This window comes from Mus musculus, chromosome 12 (genome assembly GCF_000001635.26).
Source record: "Mus musculus strain C57BL/6J chromosome 12, GRCm38.p6 C57BL/6J".
Classification (NCBI taxonomy): domain Eukaryota; kingdom Metazoa; phylum Chordata; class Mammalia; order Rodentia; family Muridae; genus Mus; species Mus musculus.
In genome coordinates this window covers 50,242,260-50,264,521 of record NC_000078.6, presented here as the reverse complement: position 1 = coordinate 50,264,521, position 22,262 = coordinate 50,242,260, and positions in this window count along the sequence as shown.

Sequence of the window (22,262 nt, the reverse complement as noted above, 5' to 3'; positions counted from 1 at the left end):
TTCACTGAGACTTTATTTAACATGAATCAAAATTATTCTGAAAATATAGGTCAATAATTGAAATGTGAATATATTAGCAAGTGATATTTACTGTTCTCTGGTTTTAAATAAATATTTTCTTTTAAAGTAGTTTTAGTTGCAAGGGACACTGCAAAAAATAGTTCCTTTATATCTTGCATTCACTTTTCTATATTGTTAACATCTTACATTGCTGCTAAAATTGTTACAGCAAAGAAACATTTCACACATTACTATTAATGGATCATCAATATCTGATGTATATCGAATTCCTGTCATGTTCCTCTAAAGTCCATTCTCTGTATTGTGTTCTAAGTGAAGAAATAACTGGAAAGTAGACTTTTCTGCATGTGCAGCTCACTCAATTTATCTCTTCCCTCTCCTATCCTCACATCTCCCACTTCCTTTCTCCCCCACCCCCTTTTCAGGGTGCATGAACCACACAGTGAGTATTTCTATATCTGAATCCTGTTTTGTGTTCTAATAGGAAAAAACATCTTTTTGTTTAAAGTTGTACACTTCATATTTTGAAATAGAGTAGGATACTAATGAGGCATAAATTTTAAGTAGTTAACATGAGCAGTTAGGTACACTGGATAGTAGCAAAATAGGGACATTTCTCTCCTGAGCAGAGTTGTCATCTGTGATGTGTGTGGCTTTCTTTGAAACATTTGGATGTAAAACACTATCCTTAGTATATAGTCAGTTTTGAAAAATAGTTGTCTGAAAACTGACAGGATATTAAGGAGATAAAAATAGCACAAAGCTTTACGTTACATGCGTTGTATGCACAATAAAAACTGGGAGGTCTAATATGCATCTGCAGTTTCAGCTCCTGGGGAGCTGAAGCTGAAGGATCAGGAAATCTGCAGCCCCACTATTGCACTCTGGCCTACAGAATAAAAAGCTAAAAAACCAACCCCCCCCCACCAAAAAAACAAACAAGCCCAAAAAACAAAACCAACAACAAAAACAATGCATAAGTGAACAAAGAGAAAATTGAAAATGAATAAATAAATAATACAATGAAATCTTGAACCATCTGGCCTCCTCTTCTCCAGATGTGAAGTCATTTTTTATCCAAACTGTTCATACTGTGCCAGCTACCTGCCTGCCACTCCGTCTCGGTTATAGGATTAGCTGTTGGCGGTACTACAGGGTTTCCAGTAACCTTCATTTTTATATGAGAATGCATCCAAAGTGCATGCATGGAAGTTGTGGTGCAGTAGGAAAAGAAAGATAATCGCTGAATCTGCGATCCATGAAAACTGTGGAGAGGAAAACAGAAAAACGAAAAAAAAAAATCTTAGCTTGTTTTTGCATCTAAACTGCAAAAAGTACAGTGTGGTGCTTGGTAGAAATGAAAGAGACAGAAGCTGTGGTAAGGGTTAGCGATGAAGTACATACTTTGTATTTGAGATGTCCTAGGTTTAGTCCCAGCCCAGTCAGAAGATGAAAAAGAAAACTACATTTCAGGATTTAACATTATTTTCAGTCTTAGGTTCTCACTGTGGGACTCTCTATCAATGTGTGTAGACTAGCCAGGCAGTGGTGGCGCATGCCTTTAATCCCAGCACTTGGGATTTCTAAGTTCAAGGCCAGCCTGGTCTACAGAGTGAGTTCCAGGACAGCCAGGGCTACACAGAGAAATCCTGTCTCGAAAAACCAAAAAAGAAAAGAAAAGAAAAGAAAAGAAAAGAAAAGAAAAGAAAAGAAAGAAAAGAAAGTGTAGACTACAGCATTCATTGTATTTCAGTGTACAGGAAGTGAATTTGGACTATGTATTCACTCAACAGTTACCTCTGTTATTTCTTTTGAATAATTTTGTTCACACAGAGTAGTGTGAAGAAGATTGCAATTGTCATTTGCAATTGTCTTTCTGTTTTCCAAGCCAACCTGTTGTTTTGTTGTTGTTGTTGTTGTTGTGTGTGTATATATATATATATATATACACACACACACACACACACACACACACACACACACACACACACACACATATATATATATATATATATATATATATATATATATATATATATACTTTTTCTCTTTTTTATTAATCATCCCATTCGTTTACATCTTAAATGATATCTCCTGTTCCTCTTACCCCTCCACACCCCCCATCCCACATTTGCCTTCATCCTACACCCCTTTGCCTCTATGAGGGTGCTCCTCCATCCACACACCCTCTCCTGCCCTACCGCTCCAGCATCCCAGTATGCTGGGTCATCAAACCTCCATAGGACCAAAAGACTCCCCTCCCGTCGATATCACACAGGCCATGGATCCTTCCCTGTACACTCCTTGGTTGGTGGTTTCTACTCAGACCAGAATGACACCAGTGTGCTTTGGTATATGCGTGAGGATCCTGTGGTCAATTCACTGTGTGGGCGTCTCTGAACGCTCACTGCTCCTCCCATATCGACTGTAGGCCTTTGATTTTCTAGGGTCTGACTTGATGAACACTGCATGGTAGAGAGGAGAGAATGAAAATGTCTTCTGTTGTCTTTGGCCAGTTTCTTTCCTTATTGCCCCTTTCAGGTGGCAAGCTGGGATTTCGCGGAGTATCAGAACTTGAGTCAGCGGAGCAGGGAATTCTGGATGCAGTAGTTCCTACATTTCTTCCTCATGTCTTCTTTATCAGCTTAGATTTTCCCGTTGCTATCATATATCAACCACTTCTCACTCCTCCCACCTCCCTCGTCTTCATCTCTCTCACTTTCCTATTTTTCCCCCTGTTCCATTCATTATTCACCTCAAGTTGGTTCGTTTACTAAACAGACTAACTAAGGCTTTTGGACTTGAGCACATTATTTCTCTGTTTTTATTTTTCTGGTCACGTTTTCTAATAAAACTGGGCAGAATGATCAGCCGGGATTCCATTGGAGAATGAATAGCAAGGGTTGGAAGGTCGCTATCAGACTCTTGTTGCATGTATTTGGATCCAGACTTTCCCTGAGCTCTCTACAGTCAAGAATCGAATGCTGACCCAACAGTTTGAAAGGGAGTCACGTGACATTATTTCTCTCTGAAAGCTACATAAGGGGCATACCCTGAGGACAAGTGATTGGTGTTCCGGAACACAACCGTAGCAATTTCCTACAAGGTCTCAGTTCTTAACAGTGGGATGGTTCAACTTGGTTCTAAAGATCCCAGAGGGAGAGGCGGGTAGGCTAGTATGGAGGCGCTGTGAAGAGAACCCCACTGTGTTCTGATTCTATATTATCCCTCAAGCTCTTACTTAGTGCCTCTGCTTTGTGGGGAAAGCCCAAGCAGAGACTCTGAGAACAGACTTGCCATGGCACCTCCCTCTCTTATTTTATTACCCTGAGAATGCCATTCCTCCCACCAAGAAGAAGTGTGATTGCTTGCATATGCCATCTGCTTGCAAACCCCTGTGAGCTGAAAATCTCCCCCAAAAGGTTTCTGAAAGCCCCCTGTGAACTCAAACCACTATGTTTTGCTCAGCTCAAATAAACATCGAAAAAGTATCTAAGCATTTGAACTTATAATAACATATTTATCCCAACACACGAGGCTACTCATCATTGGTGTATGTGTATATAATTGCAGCACGCAGAAAACAAACAGCTCTCGCTCAGAGAAGTCTCTGGATCCCACGGGGCACTAATCATCAACCAAAAATAGAGATGGTTGGGGAAAATAACTTATAATTGCATTGGCAATCCACTATTAAAGTATAATTTCATGTTGTTTTCATTTCCAGCAAATAAATAATATAAAAACTGATTTGAAAAATTGCTCACTGCACTTAGTAGCAGACTCAAACATGAAATCTAAAAATTGAATATGTATACATATTTTGTTAAGTGTGCATTTAAAAAATCTAGGAAAATATGCACAGCACATATATATGTATATGAAGTCATATTCTTAATCTATAAATTAAAATTTTGGTTTGTACTGTCATAAAATTTAAATTATGTTCTTCAAAATATGTGTGTTCTTATTTTATAAATAAAATTAAAAACATGTGTATATATAGTTCCCTGTAATGGTTTAAAAATATTTATATTTATATTTATAAAGACCTAGTTTTACCATGTGTTTCCAGGTAGAGGAATAACATTTTAATTCTATTTGCATAGATAAAGCATAGGTTTTTCAGGTCGACCAGCAAGCTGAAACTGCAATTACATAATACCAATTGAATTGGAATGATTTTAACCAGAGAATTTACATCCATGAAAATTATATAGGCTTAATCAGAGAGGACTAATTTCAGCATTCAGCAGAATAATAAAAGAACCTAAAAATAAGAAATTACCAAAAGTCCCTGGTTAACTGCACTGTCTCTAATTTCTTTTGCTGCCATTTCTTGAAAAATCTGTCCACAAAACAGGTCATAGCTGTAGTAATAAAAAATTAATATAAAAAATTAATCTGATATTACTAAAATGTTATCTATGTAAATGCCATTTAAAACTTTCTACCAAATGCTTATTTAGTTTAGAGGTCAACAAAAATGTGCAAAGTCAGGCTTAAACAAAATACAGCAGAATGAAAAACATCATGTAATAAAAAAACCTGGAACTTTAGTAATAAATACATACGAATAAAATACTGTTTCCATTCTGTTGTTATATTTTATTCAAAGGTGGCAAAGGATTTTACAGGGAAGGGCATTGAGTGTCATATCTTACCTCTTGAATATATCACCACAGAAGCTTGCCAGCCTTTTGGTAATAAACATACGGAATGGGAGGCATAATCACCTTTCAAAATGCCCAGGGCACTTTAAGTTTGCTGAGATAAAGTAGGTGTTAAACAGAGTCATCTTATAGGTCAAAGGAGAGATACCAATACAGCTCCAGGGATTTTCTATCAGTATGAAGGTAGAAGTCAAGGGTATAGATGAAAGACTGTATTGGTCTGGTGACTGTTCTAAAGGAAAGTAGCTAAAAGTTTTGGTTTTTGAAATTCTTTTTCACCTGCCTACAGGTCAGAGCAGCGACTAACAAGGATTTTTATTGCTGAACAGAGCAGTTTTGACAAAGACGCAGAGCTGTCAAACTGACTTACTAAAGCAAACATTGACATTAACCTCTAGAAATGTATGGAAAATATCAAGGAGCTCATATAGAAGTCCGAAAGGGGTAGGAAAAAATATCTAAGGCAGCTAGTTGTGTGGGTTTTGTATAACATGTAACCTTTTAAAATAAAGTTATCTGCATTGGCTCATGTAGACTGTGGGAAGGAAGGCTTGGCGAGGAACACTCTTGGGTATATTCAAGTCTGTATAAATGACTCTCAATGTGTCATCTGAAAGCTGTTAGGATTGAAAAAGGCACTGGAACCAATTCTTTCTTTTGTCTCCAGGAGGATTCGAACAGCCCACTCTCCTGGACTGGGAGCAAAGTCTTTTTCACACCTCTCCCAAAGATACTGGTGCTGAAAGCTTGCCTGGGCCATATGTAAGGAGCAACGAGCACAGAGACAGCCCTGCTGGTGCACCCCCAGTGGCTTTTAAAGGGCAGAGGCAAACTGACATGCCACCCTCTACCTACACACACCCTGCAACGTCTGCTGCTGCATGTGCCACATTTGGAAGTTATCCTTACAGAGGTTATGGGGACTGGATACATCAAAAGCTCTGCTATGATATAGACTGAGATGGCTGTGCGTTTGGAATTTTCAAAATTGTCATTGAGGGTAAGATTACTTTAAAGCTCAAATTATATAGTGGCAATATCCACAAGCTTGCGAAATGAGAAACACAAGATATTGTGTGATTAAAAATATAACTTAGTTTTCAGGGCTGTTGGTATGGCTCAGTAGTAGAGTGCTTATCAACATGACCGAGGTTCTGTATTTTAAACACCAAGGAAACTCAGTTATGAGACGAAATAGCTGCCCTACTTAGCGATGAGTTAAGACTTCTCTAGGCACTGAACTTCTACATTGTAGAGAGTTGGTGATCTTCAGAAGCTACCATGATATCCGATTATCATATCCAAAGACAGTGGACTGGTTTGTGGCACTTCTAGCACTAACACTTTTACAGAACTCTTCCATGGTTTTGGATTGGAGGAGTAGCTCCAACTGGTGAGCGCTGATCCTACCATGCTGGAACCATGGGTACCATCCTAAGCACCAAATGCAACAGATGTGCTGCTCTACACCTGTAATCACAGTGTGCAGGAAGCAGAGGATGCAGGGTTAATGTTTTAAGGACATCCTTCACTCTAGGTAGGCCAGGCTGGAAAACAGGAGATGATGAGCATATGTAAACAACTCTTTATGCAAGATTATGTCCATATTTCACTCAATGTCCTATTACAGAGACTCAATTCAGTGTTTACCAATCAGTATGATTTTGAGAATAAGACTTCTAAGAGGGAACATTGGTTGTGACGATGAGGTCCAAATCCATCAGCTATTTTAAAATATTGTCATTGACCTAAAATGAGTTCAGAAAACAAGAAAAGTCAATGCAGAAACTTGTCTGTTGAGGTTCATAGAAGCTCACTCGACTACTCAGGTAAGTAGCTTCATAGTAGGAAACTGGAATGTTGGGAAACTCTCCTGAATTGTTGAGTTTACAGTAATTAAGTGATGAAACAAATGGATCTGACAGATATCTACAGAACATTTTATCCTAAAACAAAAGGATATACCTTCTTCTCAGCTCCTCATGGTACCTTCTCCAAAATTGACCACATAATAGGTCACAAAACAGGCCTCAACAGATTCAAAAATATTGAAATTGTCCCATGTATCCTATCAGATCACCATGCACTAAGGCTGATCTTCAATAACAAAAAAAATAACAGAAAGCCAACACTCACATGGAAACTGAACAACACTCTTCTCAATGATACCTTGGTCAAGGAAGGAATAAAGAAAGAAATTAAAGACTTTTTAGAGTTTAATGAAAATAAAGCCACAACGTACCCAAACCTTTGGGACACAATGAAAGCATTTCTAAGAGGGAAACTCATAGCTCTGAGTGCCTCCATGAAGAAACGGGAGAGAGCACATACTAGCAGCTTGACAACACATCTAAAAGCTCTAGAAAAAAAGGAAGCAAATTCACCCAAGAGGAGTAGACGGCAGGAAATAATCAAACTCAGGGGTGAAATCAACCAAGTGGAAACAAGAAGAACTATTCAAAGAATTAACCAAACGAGGAGTTGGTTCTTTGAGAAAATCAACAAGATAGATAAACCCTTAGCTAGACTCACTAGAGGGCACAGAGACAAAATCCTAATTAACAAAATCAGAACTGAAAAGGGAGACATAACAACAGATCCTGAAGAAATCCAAAACACCATAAGATCCTTCTACAAAAGGCTATACTCAACAAAACTGGAAAACCTGGACGAAATGGACAAATTTCTGGACAGATACCAGGTACCAAAGTTGAATCAGGATCAAGTTGACCTTCTAAACAGTCCCATATCCCCTAAAGAAATAGAAGCAGTTATAAATAGTCTCCCAGCCAAAAAAAGCCCAGGACCAGACGGGTTTAGTGCAGAGTTCTATCAGACCTTCAAAGAAGATCTAATTCCAGTTCTGCACAAACTTTTTCACAAGATAGAAGTAGAAAGTACTCTACCCAACTCATTTTATGAAGCCACTATTACTCTGATACCTAAACCACAGAAAGATCCAACAAAGACAGAGAACTTCAGACCAATTTCTCTTATGAATATCGATGCAAAAATCCTCAATAAAATTCTCGCTAACCGAATCCAAGAACACATTAAAGCAATCATCCATCCTGACCAAGTAGGTTTTATTCCAGGAATGCAGGGATGGTTTAATATACGAAAATCCATCAATGTAATCCACTATATAAAAAACTCAAAGACAAAAACCACATGATCATCTCGTTGGATGCAGAAAAAGCATTTGACAAGATCCAACACCCATTAATGATAAAAGTTCTGGAAAGATCAGGAATTCAAGGCCCATACCTAAACATGATAAAAGCAATCTACAGCAAACCAGTAGCCAACATCAAAGTAAATGGAGAGAAGCTGGAAGCAATCCCACTAAAATCAGGGACTAGACAAGGCTGCCCACTTTCTCCCTACCTTTTCAACATAGTACTTGAAGTATTAGCCAGAGCAATTCGACAACAAAAGGAGATCAAGGGGATACAAATTGGAAAGGAGGAAGTCAAAATATCACTTTTTGCAGATGATATGATAGTATATATAAGTGACCCTAAAAATTCCACCAGAGAACTCCTAAACCTGATAAACAGCTTCGGTGAAGTAGCTGGATATAAAATAAACTCAAACAAGTCAATGGCCTTTCTCTACACAAAGAATAAACAGGCTGAGAAAGAAATTAGGGAAACAACACCCTTCTCAATAGTCACAAATAATATAAAATATCTCGGCGTGACTCTAACTAAGGAAGTGAAAGATCTGTATGATAAAAACTTCAAGTCTCTGAAGAAAGAAATTAAAGAAGATCTCAGAAGATGGAAAGATCTCCCATGCTCATGGATTGGCAGGATCAATATTGTAAAAATGGCTATCTTGCCAAAAGCAATCTACAGATTCAATGCAATCCCCATCAAAATTCCAACTCAATTCTTCAACGAATTAGAAGGAGCAATTTGCAAATTCATCTGGAATAACAAAAAACCTAGGATAGCAAAAACTCTTCTCAAGGATAAAAGAACCTCTGGTGGAATCACCATGCCTGACCTAAAGCTTTACTACAGAGCAATTGTGGTAAAAACTGCATGGTACTGGTATAGAGACAGACAAGTAGACCAATGGAATAGAATTGAAGACCCAGAAATGAACCCACACACCTATGGTCACTTGATCTTCAACAAGGGAGCTAAAACCATCCAGTGGAAGAAAGACAGCATTTTCAACAAATGGTGCTGGCACAACTGGTTGTTATCATGTAGAAGAATGCGAATCGATCCATACTTATCTCCTTGTACTAAGGTCAAATCTAAATGGATCAAAGAACTTCACATAAAACCAGAGACACTGAAACTTATAGAGGAGAAAGTGGGGAAAAGCCTTGAAGATATGGGCACAGGGGAAAAATTCCTGAACAGAACAGCAATGGCTTGTGCTGTAAGATCGAGAATTGACAAATGGGACCTAATGAAACTCCAAAGTTTCTGCAAGGCAAAAGACACAGTCAATAAGACAAAGAGACCACCAACAGATTGGGAAAGGATCTTTACCTATCCTAAATCAGATAGGGGACTAATATCCAACATATATAAAGAACTCAAGAAGGTGGACTTCAGAAAATCAAACAACCCCATTAAAAAATGGGGCTCAGAACTGAACAAAGAATTCTCACCTGAGGAATACCGAATGGCAGAGAAGCACCTGAAAAAATGTTCAACATCCTTAATCATCAGGGAAATGCAAATCAAAACAACCCTGAGATTCCACCTCACACCAGTCAGAATGTCTAAGATCAAAAATTCAGGTGACAGCAGATGCTGGTGAGGATGTGGAGAAAGAGGAACACTCCTCCATTGTTGGTGGGATTGCAGGCTTGTACAACCACTCTGGAAATCCGTCTGGCGGTTCCTCAGAAAATTGGACATAGTACTACCGGAGGATCCAGCAATACCTCTCCTGGGCATATATCCAGAAGATGCCCCAACTGGTAAGAAGGACACATGCTCCACTATGTTCATAGCAGCCTTATTTATAATAGCCAGAAGCTGGAAAGAACCCAGATGCCCCTCAACAGAGGAATGGATACAGAAAATGTGGTACATCTACACAATGGAGTACTACTCAGCTATTAAAAAGAATGAATTTATGAAATTCCTAGCCAAATGGATGGACCTGGAGGGCATCATCCTGAGTGAGGTAACACATTCACAAAGGAACTCACACAATATGTACTCACTGATAAGTGGATATTAGCCCAAAACCTAGGATACCCAAGATATAAGATACAATTTCCTAAACACATGAAACTCAAGAAAAATGAAGACTGAAGTGTGGACACTATGCCCCTCCTTAGAAGTGGGAACAAAACACCCTTGGAAGGAGTTACAGAGACAAAGTTTGGAGCTGAGATGAAAGGATGGACCATGTAGAGACTGCCATATCCAGGGATCCACCCCATAATCAGCATCCAAACGCTGACACCATTGCATACACTAGCAAGATTTTATCGAAAGGACCCAGATGTAGCTGTCTCTTGTGAGACTATGCCGTGGCCTAGCAAACACAGAAGTGGATGCCCACAGTCAGCTAATGGATGGATCACAGGGCTCCCAATGGAGGAGCTAGAGAAAGTACCCAAGGAGCTAAAGGGATCTGCAACCCTATAGGTGGAACAATATGAACTAACCAGTACACCGGAGCTCTTGACTCTAGCTGCATATGTATCAAAAGATGGCCGAGTCGGCCATCACTGGAAAGAGAGGCCCATTGGACTTGCAAACTTTATATGTTCCAGTACAGGGGAACGCCAGGGCCAAAAAGGGGGAGTGGGCGGGTAGGGGAGTGGGGGTGGTTGGGTATGGGGGACTTTTGGTATAGCATTGGAAATGTAAATGAGCTAAATACCTAATAAAAAATGGAAAGAAAAAAAAAGAACGTTAGAAAATATGAGTATTTTACAAATTTTACACTAATACTGTTCTCAGTCGAGGTTATACAGACTTGTACACATTTCTTCTTTAAATTCCATTCTTCTGTGCTCTTTGGAAAATGATTTCTGTCCCATTAAATGTACTACAATTATATTGAGGAAAAAAACCAAGACAAATCAAAACAAACACACTTTATAGGAAGATAATTTTCCTGAAAGTAAATTCATTTGAGTCAAATGCCTTTAAAGTCAGCTTTAGATTCATTTTTTGTTGTAATTTTCAATGTGAATTACTGTGGTATTAAAATTTTGTAAAATAAGATACTATCTAAATGTTTCCTATTACTGAGATAAATGTTTTTATTATATGTATATTTTAAATGAAAATGTATGCTTGTTATATTTATTCATGTACAATCATAGTACTTACATATGGAGTTATTTTAAGATATCTAGAGGAAGCTTTATAACTTTGAGTCTCAAGAAAAATGAATTATTGATAAATTCCATTACTTAGTACAAGCTACTAATGGTAAAATTTGCTTTCCAACAATAATGTATAGGGGTGGGTATATAACTCAGGGTGGGGTGCTCACTTAGTATAAGTAAAACGTGAGATTCAAAAATTAGATTCACACATATAAATAATGTATAGCACCAATGGGCACTCAACACTTACCATCCACTCAGGAAAAGACTTTCAAATAGTCCCCATTAAGTTTGTTTAAGGCATTTCTGGTTTCTTGCTACTCCTTGGCTCATCTTGGTAGAAAACCTTACCAAGATACCATACTTATTGTGTTACCCTGTGTCCTGTGTTACATCTAAATACACTTTACTCTTTCACTGTGTGAAATGGTAACATGGTGACTCAAAAGATAATAATAATGTTAATAATAATGAAAATACATAATTGTATGCATGTCATCTTCCTGTATTTCTCAACAGATGCTCACACTCCAATCATTATTTTTAAAAAGCATTTAAAAAGACTGTTGCTTTGGACTCTCCTTTGACTTGATTGATTGGGGTCTTTCATTCCTGTGATTTCTCATTGCATTATCCCTGACTCCTCTTCATCATGCTGTCCAGTCAAGATGAGGAGGTCACAAAGATCCACTTTGTATTAACTTCTTTTTTCCACAGAAAATTTTTATTGATTCTCTGGGAGTTTTACATCATGCACTTTGATGACAATTTTTTCCCAACCCTTTCATGTCCATGTCTGTCCCAGTTTATGACTCACTCCCCCCCCCAAAAAAAAAAGATTAAAAAATAATAAAATAAATAAATAAATAAATAAATTCCACTTTGTATTATTTTTATATTCACTGAATCATACTCAAATTATTGTGCCCTGCCCCTTAAAATAGAATTAAGACTTTCTCTGCCCACACCTCCAGCAGAAGACATCCATTGTGGAGAGGCACAGAAGCCTTTCATGGCTCTCCTTCTCAACTGTGCATCTGTAGTCATCACAGCAAGAGTAGCCTCTTTCTTTTCATAGTCAGTATGAGCACAGATCATGGACCTATACCAGGTTTCTGGCAACAGCACAGACCATGAGCATGGCTTTCTGCTGCAGCAGAACTACAGTCCCAGACAAGGCCCATGGAGGCTGCTCAGACCACAGACATAAAAGCAGACTCGGGTTCAGGCTACCCATATCCACATGGCCCCAGGCGTCAGCAAGACCTATTGACACTGATGTAGCTTCAGGCTTCAGCACAGACCATAGACATTCTCATGGCCTTAGGTGGAAACATGGAACACAGACATCTTCCTGCTCCCAGTGGAGCATGGCTGGTAGGGACCAACAGTCGCAAGCCTGGCTGGCTTACCCTCATCCTGGGGACCAGGGAGTGGCATGGGATCAGGTTATTGTGTCTTAACTTTTTACTTTCTGTATTTCTTTTGCAGGGGATTATAGTATAAAACTGTCCTACAAAGACAAGATTTTTATCTGAATTCTTTCAGTGTTTTATTCCTGAAACCTAGAACTGTACCTGGCTCCTGTTAGGTGCTCAAGAAATAGTTGCTGGATTTACAATACTTTCTTCTTTCATTCCCATCCCCAATGATTCACAAAGACCTTCTTCAACCTTCCTTCCCACAACTCTTCTCAGTTGTATACCAGCTGAGCACCGTGGAAATGGGTAAGCCACCCGAAGGCCTTCACGACTCATTCCTCCCTGCCAAATCCATCTCCCCAGTATCATCCCTAGAACTTCAACAGAACATCAACTGTAGCCTTCCTTTCCTCCATGTTCACATCGCCTGTGGATCCCACAAATCATCCCCTAGCCACCCTCCACCTGTTGCTTTATCTTAGTCTCCAAGTCCATCAGGCAGCCCCTGCTAACTCATAGGCTAGATACATCTATAAAAACACAGTTATTAAAAATGATATCAACCAGCAAAATCAAAAGAAGGGAAACACACACACACACACACACCGTCACCACCACCACAAATAACAACAAAATAACTGGAATAAATAATAATCAATAATAACTAGTCATTGGTATATCTCAATATCAATGATCTCAATTCCCCAGTTTAAAAACAAAAGACTAATAGAATGTAATTTCAAACAGTATCCATCCTTCTGCTGCATGCAAGAGCCATACCTCAACACAAAGGATAGACATTACCTCAAGATAAAGAGTTGGAAAAAGATATTCCAAGCAAATATACCTAGGAAGCAAGCTGGTGTAGCCATTTTGGAATCTAACAAAATTAACTTCAAACCAAAACAAATCAGAAGACATAGTAAGGAATACACTCAAAAAGAATTGCACCAAAATGACATTTCAGTTCTTAACATCTATGCTTTAAACACAAGAACACTGACATTTATAAAAGAAATATTATTACAACTTAAATCACATATTGACCCTTACACATTGCTTGTAGGAAACTTCAGTATGCCACACTGTGGGACAGTGAAAAGTATCTTGGTTCTAGGTTGAGCTAAGGCTTGAAACCCTGGAGATTCTGAAGGGATGGTAGGCAGAAACCTACCACTTATTCCCGGGCACCAGGCCCATGTCACTAGCCGTAGCTCCCCATAGGTTTGTGGCCACCAGTCACTTAGGGCAGCTGTGTCCCAAGCCCCTCCACTTGTAGGGGACTTGCTCATGTACTCTCAAGACAGATTTCCATTTTAATGAGGTACCTAAAGGCATGAAGGGCTTAGCCAATAAGCTTTCCTTCCCAGACACTCCTCCCTGCAAAAGATATTTAACATCAGGTCCCCCTGAGAAGTGGGGTATGGTTTTACTTACCCACTTTCTGCTATGACAATAAATGACTTAAAACCATGGACTGCCTCTTTTCATCAGAATCTGATGTGGGGAGCCACGGAGAAGGTCTTCACCTATCGAGCTGCCCTCTAGTCTCCCCTAAAAGGCCTCTCTGCACTCCCAGTCACCAAGCTCAAGACTGCCACCCATCAAGTCAAAGAGTCTTCCAATGGGACCAGATAGAGCTCTCCCTGCCCCTACAAATCCAGCCTGCAGGCCCTCACTCCGTTTTCAGACCTTCCACTTATCTGGCAGCATCTGGATGCCCAAGAGCCTGAGAACCAGATGACCCTGGCCACGTCGCAGGTCGGGACCCCCCAAAACCTGCTCTGGCTTTCCAGAGCCTCAGCCTGTGCTTCCCACCCCCAGAGGGTGTCCCAGGCCTTCCCTCTGGTCCAACACCTGCCTGGTGACAGGTTGGGGTAAGTTCAGTCAACTCCCTCATCTCACCTCATCTCATCCACGAGCATGCCCTGTGATAGAGCTGACGTGGGACCCATAACCCTGCACCACTCTCACCAATGGACAGGTTTTCCAGAAAAAAACTAAATAGAAAAGTACTGGACCTAACAGACAGTATAAACCAAATGGACCCAACAGATATTTATAGAAACTATCACCCAAACAGAAAAGAATATACCATGTCTTAGTGTTTCTATTGGTATGAAGAGTCAACATGACCATGGCAAGTCTTATAAAGGAAATTATAACTTATAGTTTCAGAAGCTTAGCCCAGTGACATCACTACAGGAAGCATAGCAACATGCAGGCAGACATGGTGCTGAAGAAGGAGCCAGGAGTTCTACATCTGGACCTACTGTATGCATCAGGAAGAAAGAGTGATACTGGGGCTGGCTTGAGCTTCTGAAACCTCAGGTGTATCCCCAGTGACATATTTCCTCCAACAAGACAGCACTTATTCCAAAAAGGCCACACCTCCAATAATGCTACTCCCTGTGAATCTACAGGGCTCACTTTGATTTAATCCATCAGTTACTCTTTCCTCTGCACCTTATGGAACTGTCTCTAAAGACTGACCACATATATACAAAGGAAGACCCAACAGATACAAGACAAATAAAAGAACTCCTTCATCCTATCAGAACATGGATTAAAGCTGGATATCAATACCAACAAAAACAACAGAAAGATTACAAACTTATGGAACCTAAACAACTCTCTACTGGATGAAAATTGGGTCAAGGAAGAATTAAAAATCAACAAAAAAAATGAACTAAAGATGTTCTAGAATTCAATGGTAATCAACATACAGCATACTCAAACTATGGGACACAATGAAAGTAGTTCCAAGAGGCATGTTCATAGTACTAAGTGCCTAGATTGAAACAAAACAAAACAACAACAAAAATACCAAAACAAAACAGAACAACCCTAAACCTTTGAAAGCTCTCATATTAGCAATTTAACAGCACACCTGAAATCTCTAGAGCAAAAATAAGTAATCACACTCAAGGAGTAGATAGCAATAAATAAAGAAACTCAAGACTGAAGTGAATAAATTAGAAAAAGACTCTACAGAGAATCAATGACATAAAGCGTTTGTTCCTTGAGAAAATTGACAAGTTAGACAAACATTATTCAAAGTAATGAAAAGGCACAGAGAATGCCTAAATTAAAACACCAATGAAGCCCTTCCGCTCGACTCGAGACTCGAGCCCCGGGCTACCTTGCCAGCAGAGTCTTGCCCAACACCCGCAAGGGTCCACACGGGACTCCCCACGGGACCCTAAGACCTCTGGTGAGTGGACCACAGTGCCTGCCCCAATCCAATCGCGCGGAACTTGAGACTGCGGTACATAGGGAAGCAGGCTACCCGGGCCTGATCTGGGGCACAAGTCCCTTCCGCTCGACTCGAGACTCGAGCCCCGGGCTACCTTGCCAGCAGAGTCTTGCCCAACACCCGCAAGGGTCCACACGGGACTCCCCACGGGACCCTAAGACCTCTGGTGAGTGGACCACAGTGCCTGCCCCAATCCAATCGCGCGGAACTTGAGACTGCGGTACATAGGGAAGCAGGCTACCCGGGCCTGATCTGGGGCACAAGTCCCTTCCGCTCGACTCGAGACTCGAGCCCCGGGCTACCTTGCCAGCAGAGTCTTGCCCAACACCCGCAAGGGTCCACACGGGACTCCCCACGGGACCCTAAGACCTCTGGTGAGTGGATCACAGTGCCTGCCCCAATCCAATCGCGCGGAACTTGAGACTGCGGTACATAGGGAAGCAGGCTACCCGGGCCTGATCTGGGGCACAAGTCCCTTCCGCTCGACTCGAGACTCGAGCCCCGGGCTACCTTGACAGCAGAGTCTTGCCCAACACCTGCAAGGGCCCACACGGGACTCCCCACGGGACCCTAAGACCTCTGGTGAGTGGAACACAGTGCCTACCCCAATCCAATCGCGTGGAACTTGAGACTGCGGTACATAGGGAAGCAGGCTACCCGGGCTTGATCTGGGGCACAAACCCCTTCCACTCCACTCGAGCCCCGGCTACCTTGCCAGCTGAGTCGCCTGACACCCGCAAGGGCCCACACAGGATTCCACACGTGATCCTAAGACCTCTAGTGAGTGGAACACAACTTCTGCCAGGAGTGGGGTTCGAACACCAGATATCTGGGTACCTGCCTTGCAAGAAGAGAGCTTGCCTGCAGAGAATACTCTGCCCACTGAAACTAAGGAGAGTGCTACCCTCCAGGTCTGCTCATAGAGGCTAACAGAGTCACCTGAAGAACAAGCTCTTAACAGTGACAACTAAAACAGCTAGCTTCAGAGATTACCAGATGGCGAAAGGCAAACGTAAGAATCCTACTAACAGAAATCAAGACCACTCACCATCATCAGAACGCAGCACTCCCACCCCACCTAGTCCTGGGCACCCCAACACAACCGAAAATCTAGACCCAGATTTAAAAACATTTCTCATGATGATGATAGAGGACATCAAGAAGGACTTTCATAAGTCACTTAAAGATTTACAGGAGAGCACTGCTAAAGAGTTACAGGCTCTTAAAGAAAAGCAGGAAAACACAGCCAAACAGGTGATGGAAATGAACAAAACCATACTAGAACTAAAAGGGGAAGTAGACACAATAAAGAAAACCCAAAGCGAGGCAATGCTGGAGATAGAAACCCTAGGAAAGAGATCTGGAACCATAGATGCGAGCATCAGCAACAGAATACAAGAAATGGAAGAGAGAATCTCAGGTGCAGAAGATTCCATAGAGAACATCGACACAACAGTCAAAGAAAATACAAAATGCAAAAGGATCCTAACTCAAAACATCCAGGTAATCCAGGACACAATGAGAAGACCAAACCTACGGATAATAGGAATTGATGAGAATGAAGATTTTCAACTTAAAGGGCCAGCTAATATCTTCAACAAAATAATAGAAGAAAACTTCCCAAACATAAAAAAAGAGATGCCCATGATCATACAAGAAGCCTACAGAACTCCAAATAGACTGGACCAGAAAAGAAATTCCTCCCGACACATAATAATCAGAACAACAAATGCACTAAATAAAGATAGAATATTAAAAGCAGTAAGGGAGAAAGGTCAAGTAACATATAAAGGAAGGCCTATCAGAATTACACCAGACTTTTCACCAGAGACTATGAAAGCCAGAAGAGCCTGGACAGATGTTATACAGACACTAAGAGAACACAAATGCCAGCCCAGGCTACTATACCCGGCCAAACTCTCAATTACCATAGATGGAGAAACCAAAGTATTCCACGACAAAACCAAGTTCACACAATATCTTTCCACGAATCCAGCCCTTCAAAGGATAATAACAGAAAAGAAGCAATACAAGGACGGAAATCACGCCCTAGAACAACCAAGAAAGTAATCATTCAACAAACCAAAAAGAAGACAGCCACAAGAACAGAATGCCAACTCTAACAACAAAAATAAAAGGGAGCAACAATTACTTTTCCTTAATATCTCTTAATATCAATGGACTCAATTCCCCAATAAAAAGACATAGACTAACAGACTGGCTACACAAACAGGACCCAACATTCTGCTGCTTACAGGAAACCCATCTCAGGGAAAAAGACAGACACTACCTCAGAGTGAAAGGCTGGAAAACAATTTTCCAAGCAAATGGACTGAAGAAACAAGCTGGAGTAGCCATTTTAATATCGGATAAAATCGACTTCCAACCCAAAGTTATCAAAAAAGACAAGGAGGGACACTTCATACTCATCAAAGGTAAAATCCTCCAAGAGGAACTCTCAATTCTGAATATCTACGCACCAAATGCAAGGGCAGCCACATTCATTAGAGACACTTTAGTAAAGCTCAAAGCATACATTGCACCTCACACAATAATAGTGGGAGACTTCAACACACCACTTTCTTCAAAGGACAGATCGTGGAAACAGAAACTAAACAGGGACACAGTGAAACTAACAGAAGTTATGAAACAAATGGACCTGACAGATATCTACAGAACATTTTATCCTAAAACAAAAGGATATACCTTCTTCTCAGCACCTCACGGGACCTTCTCCAAAATTGACCATATAATTGGTCACAAAACAGGCCTCAATAGATACAAAAATATTGAAACTGTCCCATGTATCCTATCAGACCACCATGGCCTAAGACTGATCTTCAATAACAACATAAATAATGGAAAGCCAACATTCACGTGGAAACTGAATAACACTCTTCTCAATGATACCTTGGTCAAGGAAGGAATAAAGAAAGAAATTAAAGACTTTTTAGAGTTTAATGAAAATGAAGCCACAACGTACCCAAACCTATGGGACACAATGAAAGCATTTCTAAGAGGGAAACTCATAGCGCTGAGTGCCTCCAAGAAGAAACGGGAGACAGCACATACTAGCAGCTTGACAACACATCTAAAAGCCCTAGAAAAAAAGGAAGCAAATTCACCCAAGAGGAGTAGACGGCAGGAAATAATCAAACTCAGGGGTGAAATCAACCAAGTGGAAACAAGAAGAACTATTCAAAGAATTAACCAAACGAGGAGTTGGTTCTTTGAGAAAATCAACAAGATAGATAAACCCTTAGCTAGACTCACTAAAGGGCACAGGGACAAAATCCTAATTAACAAAATCAGAAATGAAAAGGGAGACATAACAACAGATCCTGAAGAAATCCAAAACACCATCAGATCCTTCTACAAAAGGCTATACTCAACAAAACTGGAAAACCTGGACGAAATGGACAAATTTCTGGACAGATACCAGGTACCAAAGTTGAATCAGGATCAAGTTGACCATCTAAACAGTCCCATATCACCTAAAGAAATAGAAGCAGTTATTAATAGTCTTCCAACCAAAAAAAGCCCAGGACCAGATGGGTTTAGTGCAGAGTTCTATCAGACCTTCAAAGAAGATCTAATTCCAATTCTGCACAAACTATTTCACAAAATAGAAGTAGAAGGTACTCTACCCAACTCATTTTATGAAGCCACTATTACTCTGATACCTAAACCACAGAAAGATCCAACAAAGATAGAGAACTTCAGACCAATTTCTCTTATGAATATCGATGCAAAAATCCTCAATAAAATTCTCGCTAACCGAATCCAAGAACACATTAAAGCAATCATCCATCCTGACCAAGTAGGTTTTATTCCAGGGATGCAGGGATGGTTTAATATACGAAAATCCATCAATGTAATCCATTATATAAACAAACTCAAAGACAAAAACCACATGATCATCTCGTTAGATGCAGAAAAAGCATTTGACAAGATCCAACACCCACTCATGATAAAAGTTTTGGAAAGATCAGGAATTCAAGGCCCATACCTAAACATGATAAAAGCAATCTACAGCAAACCAGTAGCCAACATCAAAGTAAATGGAGAGAAGCTGGAAGCAATCCCACTAAAATCAGGGACTAGACAAGGCTGCCCACTTTCTCCCTACCTTTTCAACATAGTACTTGAAGTATTAGCCAGAGCAATTCGACAACAAAAGGAGATCAAGGGGATACAAATTGGAAAAGAGGAAGTCAAAATATCACTTTTTGCAGATGATATGATAGTATATATAAGTGACCCTAAAAATTCTACCAGAGAACTCCTAAACCTGATAAACAGCTTCGGTGAAGTAGCTGGATATAAAATAAACTCAAACAAGTCAATGGCCTTTCTCTATACAAAGAATAAACAGGCTGAGAAAGAAATTAGGGAAACAACACCCTTCTCAATAGTCACAAATAATATAAAATATCTTGGCGTGGCTCTAACTAAGGAGGTGAAAGATCTGTATGATAAAAACTTCAAATCTCTGAAGAAAGAAATTAAAGAAGATCTCAGAAGATGGAAAGATCTCCCATGCTCATGGATTGGCAGGATCAAAATTGTAAAAATGGCTATCTTGCCAAAAGCAATCTACAGATTCAATGCAATCCCCATCAAAATTCCAACTCAATTCTTCAACGAATTGGAAGGAGCAATTTGCAAATTTGTCTGGAATAACAAAAAACCTAGGATAGCAAAAAGTCTTCTCAAGGATAAAAGAACTTCTGGCGGAATCACCATGCCAGACCTAAAGCTTTACTACAGAGCAATTGTGATAAAAACTGCATGGTACTGGTATAGAGACAGACAAGTAGACCAATGGAATAGAATTGAAGATCCAGAAATGAACCCACACACCTTGGTCACTTGATCTTCGACAAGGGAGCTAAAACCATCCAGTGGAAGAAAGACAGCATTTTCAACAATTGGTGCTGGCACAACTGGTTGTTATCGTATAGAAGAATGCGAATCGATCCATACTTATCTCCTTGTACTAAGGTCAAATCTAAGTGGATCAAGGAACTTCACATAAAACCAGAGACACTGAAACTTATAGAGGAGAAAGTGGGGAAAAGCCTTGAAGATATGGGCACAGGGGAAAAATTCCTGAACAGAACAGCAATGGCTTGTGCTGTAAGATCGAGAATTGACAAATGGGACCTAATGAAACTCCAAAGTTTCTTCAAGGCAAAAGACACCGTCAATAAGACAAAAAGACCACCAACAGATTGGGAAAGGATCTTTACCTATCCTAAATCAGATAGGGGACTAATATCCAACATATATAAAGAACTCAAGAAGGTGGACTTCAGAAAATCAAATAACCCCATTAAAAAATGGGGCTCAGAACTGAACAAAGAATTCTCACCTGAGGAATACCGAATGGCAGAGAAGCACTTGAAAAAATGTTCAACATCCTTAATCATCAGGGAAATGCAAATCAAAACAACCCTGAGATTCCACCTCACACCAGTCAGAATGGCTAAGATCAAAAATTCAGGTGACAGCAGATGCTGGCGAGGATGTGGAGAAAGAGGAACACTCCTCCATTGTTGGTGGGAGTGCAGACTTGTACAACCACTCTGGAAATCAGTCTGGCGGTTCCTCAGAAAACTGGACATAGTACTACCGGAGGATCCAGCAATACCTCTCCTGGGCATATATCTAGAAGATGCCCCAACAGGTAAGAAGGACACATGCTCCACTATGTTCATAGCAGCCTTATTTATAATAGCCAGAAGCTGGAAAGAACCTAGATGCCCCTCAACAGAGGAATGGATACAGAAAATGTGGTACATGTACACAATGGAGTACTACTCAGCTATTAAAAAGAATGAATTTATGAAATTCCTAGCCAAATGGATGGACCTGGAGGGCATCATCCTGAGTGAGGTAACACATTCACAAAGAAACTCACACAATATGTATTCACTGATATGTGGATATTAGCCCCAAACCTAGGATACCCAAGATATAAGATATAATTTGCTAAACACATGAAACTCAAGGAGAATGAAGACTGAAGTGTGGACACTATGCCCCTCCTTAGATTTGGGAACAAAACACCCATGGAAGGAGTTACAGAGACGGAGTTTGGAGCTGAGATGAAAGGATGGACCATGTAGAGACTGCCATAGCCAGGGATCCACCCCATAATCAGCATCCAAACGCTGACACCATTGCATACACTAGCAAGATTTTATTGAAAGGACGCAGATGTAGCTGTCTCTTGTGAGACTATGCCGGGGCCCAGCAAACACAAAAGTGGATGCTCACAGTCAGCTAATGGATGGATCATAGGGCTTCCAATGGAGGAGCTAGAGAAAGTAGCCAAGGAGCTAAAGGGATCTGCAACCCTATAGGTGGAACAACATTATGAGCTAACCAGTACCCCGGAGCTCTTGACTCTAGCTGCATATATATCAAAAGATGGCCTAGTCGGCCATCACTGGAAAGAGAGGCCCATTGGACTTGCAAACTTTATATGCCCCAGTACAGGGGAATACCAGGGCCAAAAAGGGGGAGTGGGTGGGCAGGGGAGTGGGGGTGGGTGGATATGGGGGACT